Here is an 8,752-nt window from a genome sequence, read left to right as displayed (position 1 = left end):
TGGGAAAGTTACTTAAACATTATTAATCTTAGTTTGTTATCTATATAATGAAGATAAAAATAATAAGGTCTAATAGATTTAATTCAGAAGTGAGTACTTACATACATAAAATGTCTAGTATGATGATTTTGGCATCCATAATTACTCAAGGAATTACAGCTATTATCATTTGAGGTCTGATCATTATCCTGAAGAAGTTTTCGTTCTGGAGAAGATCAAGCAAATGAGTAGAATTATGACAAAGTGTCAAAGAACTCTGATAGAAAAGAACACTTGGTATGGGTAAAGGTGATATTCAAATATCTGATACTGGCAGGGCCAGGCACCCACCAGTCAGAAAGGATATTTGCTTCCAACAGCCAGTGACCATTCTTGTGTATGGCATTTAATTATAAATAATAAGAATGGAATACAGAAGAGAGATTGATTCTATGCCCTTTTGGGGAGAAATCCAAATGCCCTATCAGTTCAGATTATCTTCGCAATAACACAGGAAATATTGGTCTGATATTGAGGAATCATGATGCCTAATTCCTCCTTACTTTTAAATAATTCAGAGTAAAATATTTCAGAATGAGCCAATGGGTGTTCATCCTGTTCCCTGAGTTAATACCAGTAATGCCTCGCCTGATTTTCAGCATCCAAGTGACCAACCACAAAAGCTGTTGCTCTGACTCATGGCATCAGATTTCAGCATCACTTCCCACCTTGAGACTGTATCCTCCCTCTTTTGCCCTTTTTTAATGCACCTCATCCTGTCTTCCTCCCTGGAGACTGGAGCTTTGACTCAGGACTGGAGTATAGTCCCTGGGGCCTTGAAATCTGTAGATAAAGTTGCCTGAGTTTGCTGGTCCCAGATTTTAGAATATTACAAATCATTTATTTTCTCTCTTCCTTTAGCTGCCACTATCATCTCATTCTGAACCAGTCTTGAGAGGAGGGGAAAGAGCGAATGCATGGTTGACAAGGGGCAGTCTCAGATGATAGCCAATCTGGTGAAAGCAGTTTGGCAAGGAGTAGGGAAAGGAATGTCCTATGGGTTGAGGGGCTGAAAAGGAAAAAAAAAATCATGTAACTATGCTGTGAACACAATATTAAGTAATGCAGGCAATTCTGAAGTGTAAGGGTCTGAGTACGTGTATGTATGCACACGCATTTCCATTCAGTTACCCCTAAGTATAACAATTCCATCCAAACCAATAAAGTATAATAATTATTTATAACTGTACTTCTGTATGGAGGCAAAGGATAATACTTACAATCCTTTCAGTTTCAAACAAAGCCCATGCTTTTTATGTTCTAAACTGTTCATATGCCAGGACCCAAATTTAGAGTGCCCTGGACAGTACAACTTCCTTTATAATTAAAATTTTCCTTTGCCCCATGTTTGAACTTTTTGCCTGGCTCCTCTGTTCACCAAGGTGCTGAACTCTTGCCTTGCATTCAGTTAGGCTCCTGGTATATACTCTTCAGAAGAGCAGAGGACAGATACACATTGGCTTTTGAACCCTGGCTAAACTCCTTCAATGTGGCTTCTGGTCCCTTGGAGTATCTCTCTCTCCCTTCCTAGACTCCCCTAAAAAGGTACTTTGTTATGACGACTCTATGTGAATTGAATTATTTTAATTTGCTGTAAGGTTTGTTCTTAAGTATTTTAATCATTATTCTACTACACACTTTGTTTATAATTTATACAGATTGCATCCGGTAATATTCATTATGAAAAGCAAAAGAGTATATTCTGGGCCACAAAAAATTAATGAATTTTATAATGTACATTGTCATCCTTAATCTGTACTATATATTTATTCATCATTTATAGAAAGGTGCACACAACCAATGTGTAAGCTTAGGAAAGTCTAGAATCAAAAATAGCTCGAAAATAGAAATGAGAGGTCAGGAGGAGCAAAGGTCAAAATGTAAGAGAAATATGTTATTAATGAGCCATGTTCCAATTTTCACTGCAAAAGTAAAAGTTCTAAAAGGTAAAATCCAAAGGAGTGATTCAGCATATTGGATCACTTGCCCAAAGAAATAATGGCAAGAAAAAGGGAATTAGGACAGTTCAAGGGGTCTGTGAAGGGGACAGAGAATGAACAAGAAATATTTCCATTTCTTTTCAAGGCAAAGGCACTATTAACTTGACAAATGGCTAGTTCATAGTTGTGCAGTTGATCACATGCATTTGTAGTGTCAGAAAGATGTGATGTGACAATGAGAAATAGGGTAGTTTGAAACTCTGGTTAGCAAAACAAAGGCAAAAAGTATATGAAAAATTGTCTTAAAAGTTCCCAAGATAATGAGGAATAAAGAACCTAAGGCCATTTTTGATGCCTTAAAACTGCCTAGTCTTTGAATATGAAAATCAAAGCAGTTAAATTTATCTAAGAATACCACCAGCACCCAAAGTTGATTATTTCTAAGAGAAAGTTCTAAGAGCTTAAATCCATTAAAATGATTATGCCAAGAGCTTTTGATGAATACTTTCCCAGGCTTAAATTATATTTCCCTAAGCTAGAGGTGGGAGGCATAAGATAAGAGACAAAGTGGCTTAGGGGATCCTAATAATAGCAAAATCGACAAAATGTTAAGAATTTGGCAAGATCTGAGATGGAAACGGCTGCAAACACACAAGCAGATGGACCGTACATAGTGTGCAGAAAAACATTCCATGACCTTCACCTGAAACTGAAGTAGCAAAGGCAGTGTAAAAAGCTCCTATGTGGGGCTCTCTTTGAATACTCAGTAGCTGGATGGAAACTGGGTCATTCACAACACAGAACTTATCCTTTGCCATACCTGTTGTTGGGGTCTACAATGCTGACTGTGTGGTGTATATATATATATATATATATATTTTTTTTTTTTTTTTTTTGCAGTTTTTGGCCAGGGCCAGGTTTGAACCCACCACCTCCAGTATATGGGGCCGGTGCCCTACTCCTTTGAGCCACAGGCACTGCCCAGTGTGGTCTATTTTTTGATATGGACTTGTAGTTATCTAGTGACCTAGATAACTCCCTACAAGAACTGTATTCTTGATTATGCTGAGACATTGTCCTGCACCCATCCGACATAAGCCAGGTGGGCATTCAGATATATCACACAGTGTCCAATGATGCCCACAAGCTTAGGAAGAGATGTGGGCTTCCCTCCTGGATAAAGATGAACTACTTGCTTTTGGGAAGAAGGCTGAATAAGCATTAAACACATGGTGCACCATACATGGTATGTTGATTGCCATCATCATCATTATTATTTAATTTGATGTATGTTACTTGTCATTTGAAAAAAAAATAATTTTTAAAGTAACTCCTTAAAGAACTGTTGTAGAGAAATACATAGGTCAGCTGACCTCATAGCCAAGACTCTTGTGCTCATTCTTCCTCACAATGTTATACCAGACAGAACTTACTTATTTCTGGCTGAAAATGAAAAAATGTATTTTCCTGGGCTTGGTTAATATTTGCATTGTACTTCTGGGTGACATGTCATCCCTCACCTGGCCATAACTTGTTTCTTATTGTATGTGTTTTATTCTTTTAAATCTTTATGAATATAATAATGATTTGCCATTTCTGTCACCCCATGTTCACCTCAGGATTGGGTCAGATGATTGTCCAGCTAGCAGTTGCCCATCACTCATGCAAATATCTCTTCCTAAAGTGAAGAGATAAACTATTCATTTAACTAACATTTATTGCACTCTGGTCTCATGAAACTTAGATTTTATTGAAAGGGAGAGAGAAATGAATTAGTCACACTGATTATTATACAATTAATCACCTACATAAACTAATGTTAAATTTTTAAAAATGTGATAAGCTTTATAAAGGAAGATTATCAAGGCTATAAGAGTACAGAAAGAATGTAGGGGATTCCACCTAGATGATGAGGGTGTAGTGGACTTCAGTGATGATGGAGAAGTAGGGAGAGGCTAAGCCACACAGGCCCTTATAAGTAGGGTGTGTTAGTCTGATGCTCCAAGAAGCAGACGCCCAAACAGACTCTTATTAGGGGGGATCACTGTGTGATAGGAGACAGGAAGAAGTCAGGGAAGGCTGGAGGTGCTTTCCTTCTATGAGATAAGTTGAGTGGAAGCATCTTAGGCTGATTTTCAGTCTAAGGAGCTGTCAGTAAAGCTTCAATAACGGGATAGTTGGCACCACAGTCCACGGACAAAGGAGCACAAAGGTCTGCCACAGAAACTGGTGGAGAGCAGCCCTTGCGTAGAAGGGCTGATGGGGGAAAGTGGAGATAAATTTCAAAAACTACTAGCTTTGTATTTTTCAGATTGTATCTATGGGGTCATATAGTATGTTGTTCTGAGTTCATAATACTTGAAAACTGGTGTATCTAGAGATCAGATCATATTAAAAATACTATTTAATAAGTCTAGTTTTTCTCCTAATTTTTATAAGGGTATCTTTTGATATATAGATGTTTCATATTTTACTATATTCAAAATTGTGAATATTTTCCATTTTAGTTCCTTTTTTGTTTATAATGTTTAATCTGTGTCTGTGAAGTTTGTTTTAGCACTTAAGAGCATATGAACTTTAGCCTTCTGGGTTAAAGTCCTTTCCCTCACTAACTATGTAAACTGAAATACTTTTCTTCATAAAAATAGTATTTATTGAACTATGACAACATACCTAGCTGATTTCTTTGATTTTGTTTCTATTTTCTCTTGGCTTTTTAAAAATCTTACTTTGATTTTGGCTTTGGTATTTTTTTTCTTTCTTATAATTTTTTGTATTTTTTGTATTTTTGTATTTTTCCATTTTACATATACCCCTTGTTCCTAGGTTTGTTTTGTTTTTTTAATTATGATAATTTTTCTCCCACTTTTAAGTGTTTACCCATTTCTGTTCAAAATCATTGATATATTTGAATTATTACAGAAAACAAGGTAAGAAAAAGCCATGTAAACAAAGGGCAGTGAGTTATTTTCTACATGAAATTAGAGGAATAAAGATATTTTTAAGTAAAGCTAATGGACATCTCATTTTTTAAAAGGTATAACTCTGGTATTGGTATAGACAGAAGATTTTATAAACAGGGCAATAAATAAGGACACTATTAAAATAATGTGTATAACAAAGAATGCTTCATCTGGGATAATAATAGTGGGAATAGAAAGAAAAGGATGGATATTATATTGGAAGAGTTAGACTCAAAAGGATGCACTTTTGAAGGACTACAAATAACCAGACATACTGACTAAGGAAGGCAGAGCTTCTTCAGCTTTCTCATAGATTCCTAGATGTCATAACTTAAAAAAATGTGTAATCATTCATTTATAGAAGAAATAAAGATAGACAAGCAGACTTCTTGCAAGGGATGTGATAGATATATATGGTTGAAGTTGAAGGGTTTGGAAATAATCTAGGAAAAAAAATGTCCCGAGGGAACTTCAACATTTAAATTTGGAGATTAAGAATTAAATGCTACTTAAGAAAACACTAACTTGTAAGTGATAGAGAAGATTGTGAATTTAATATGAATCAATGGTTTTTAAAATAAGATTATGTATATGGAAAAGAGAGAAGAGCCAATAATATACCTGCAGGGAAGAGCAACATGTTGAGAGATGAACAGAACAGACTGAGAAGAAACAGCGAGAGAGCAGAAGCCTTTTGATTGCACAGCATGAAGGAAGCTCAGGAGGAAACGCATTTTCAACAGCAGGAAACGATGATTACTGTCCAGGACTTCTGACTTCAGACTTCACTTTATCTCATAAAGTACGAAATAAAAGGAAATCACCCATTGGATTTGAAGAATTGTGAGTAATTTGAAAATCTTAGCAAGAATGTTTTAAGAGGCTCACTGATGGGACAAAAGGAAATTTTCTTAAAATTCGTGCCTCAGGTCACAGAGGCCAGGGCTGATTCTTGCTGAGGGGCCAAGGCATTATCGAGCCATTATTAGTTTTCTGTGTATTCTGCATGTGGAGCCTGGAAACATCTCATCAGCCATGATGGCCACTGGGGGTGTGTTGTGTCTAGTGATGAATGAATCACCCACTGCTGAGGATTATCTCATTCATCTTGAATCCCATGACCACAGTCCCTGAGGCATAGAAGACATTCATTTGTTCAATAAAATTTTACTGAACATTGTCTTTATACATGTATGGGGAACACAAAATGAATAAGACTTGGTTCCTCCATGTGAGCTCCCCTTTGACTAGTCAAAGAAACAGATGGAAGAACTTTAGGGAACTGATTTTTCATTCTCTAATAACATAGTCTACCATGTAAGAAGTAAAGATTCACTATTATAAAGCCATCTATATATTAGTTCAATGAGCTTAAATTTTTTAGAGCTGGAATGATATCCTTTTTTTGGTTTTCTGTAGTTGAATACAAATAGTTGAAAGTATGCTCTCCTATGAAAAAAAATACCTGTATAATCAAAGTGATATATTGAGACAGGCCTCCTCATGGTAAATTTAATACCTGACTCAAACCTTCCCTATAATAGTTGGTAGATGCTAAATTTTTATCAGTTAATGTCTATGCAGAGCTCATAAAATAATTTTCATTCTGTTTTACACAGAGCCAAAAATAATTTAGGTATAAATGTTTGATTATTTACATTTGGTCTATAGCAACTGTATCAAATATCTGAGATGCACACTTCTAGTTGTGTTTTCCTGCACCTGTGGCAGATAATACTAATTATGCATAACTTTTTTTCTCTCTAGTAATAAGTGTGACCATGTAATCCTTTTTGGAACAGTGTTCCACGAAGCCATTACCAATCAACTGACATTGGCATATGCAATGAACTATGTTTCATGTTCATGTTCCTTGATCTACATAGTATAAAACATCTGTAAAACATATAACCCATCTGTATCTAACTGCTAGGCACTAAACTTTAAAAATATAGCTAGTATTTACTGATAGTTCACTCTGTATTAAATGCTTTTAAACTACTTTCTTTACATAACTCTTTTCAATGTCATAATACTTTTTTAAAAAGTCATAATACCCTTAAGTAGGTACTACTATAATACCCATTTTACAGAGAGGAAACTGAAGCACAGAAAGTTTAAGTAACCTGCATAACTGTCACACATCTAGTAAATAGGAAACCTGGGATTCAGTCTGCTTCTGAGCTGATCATTTAACTTTTACTACAAACTGAATCCGTGTAAAAATGTGCCTGAAAATTGATTTATCCAGAAAAGTAAGAAAAAACCAATTCTAAAATTCTAATTTGTGCTAAGATTTTGCATATCTTTTAGGAAGTATTATTGGAAGTTGAACCTCATTGGTAAAAGATGCAGGTGCACCTACTAGATTACTATGTATTTTCTGTTTGTATGCTGTGCTAAAAACATTGTATTTAGCACAGTGCCTGTAGCTCAAAGGAGGAAAGCGCTGGCCCCATATAGCAGAGGTGGCAGGTTCCAACCTGGTCTCAGCCAAAAACATACAAACAAACAAACAAACAAAAGAAGAAAATTGTATTTAAATCTGCTTAATTCTTCATGTCTCAGAAAAAGTGTTCATAGCACCTTAGGGAAATATATACATGTATCCATTGTTGGTGTCATAGTCAATTAAAAAATACTGTTTTGGCAATAAACATCTCATTTAAAGATGATATTTTAAAAACTTCTAAATAAATACCTTTGTAAAAAGGAAAGAACAACATGTTTATGTAGAAAGATTAATATAGTAACATAAAGTTGTAAATAGCAATATGTCCCAAACTAAGGTGATATGGAATGAACTATTGTAAATTTATTATCACTATTATCATTATCATAGCATTAGGTATTAGTAATAGCATAGGATGATAATTATAACAATGCTAGGTGCAAGGAATAAAGAATAATTGTGATAATACATTTAATGGCTTTAAATAAAAGATCAGTTGTAGATGTAATGAAAATTATAATAGTGAACCAAAATAATTGTATGTCAACAAATCAGTGAGGAAGGAGAATCTTCCATATATGTAGAAGTTCATAGGTGGCAAATTGGCCTACAGTGCAGCTGGTTTGACTAGGATTTCGTTAGAATTACTTAACTGAGAAATATTTTCCAGAGAGAATTGCAAATAGTTTTCTTGATACCAGAAATCTTAATGACATTAAGATACTGATGGCAGCCAAAGAATATACTTAAATTAAGATGTCAGGACATTCCCTCCCTCATGACCTACTATGCTAGTTATTTATTACATCAGAATGGACAATGGACCTTAAATAGTAAAAAAAAAGAGGGAAAAATTAAGTTATTTCAAGTAGACAGGATAATGTGTGTGTCACACATGATTATGCATAAAATGCCCAGGGAAAAAGGAATTATTTAAGTTATTCCATCAAAACTAGTGATTAGAGCCTTTTAACTTTTGAAAATCCCAAATTAGGGCAATTTGTTACTTTAATGTATCCATTAACATCCATTATGTGTTAAACACTCTATTAGGCTCTTCCCAAGTGTTATCTCACTTAATCTTCATATTAGCTTTGCTCATTTATTCAACAAATAGCCATAAGATAAATTATTATTTTTATAGTATACATGTACACATAGATATGAAAAATGATACTAAGAGACGTTAGGCAAAATACCCTATGTAAGAACAAGTATATGCTAGAAGTATTTGCACTCAGATTTGCCTAATTCCAAAATTCTCTTTGCTTGTTCATTTTGCCCTTTATGTGAATCGAGGGCTTCCTTCCTTTTGATTTAGAAATTTGACAGATATGGAGGACTGTTCAGGACCTCTT

The sequence above is a fragment of the Otolemur garnettii genome, unplaced genomic scaffold (assembly GCF_000181295.1).
Source record: "Otolemur garnettii isolate 467f Iridium unplaced genomic scaffold, OtoGar3 scaffold00014, whole genome shotgun sequence".
Classification (NCBI taxonomy): domain Eukaryota; kingdom Metazoa; phylum Chordata; class Mammalia; order Primates; family Galagidae; genus Otolemur; species Otolemur garnettii.
Note: the sequence above shows the minus strand (reverse complement) of the source record.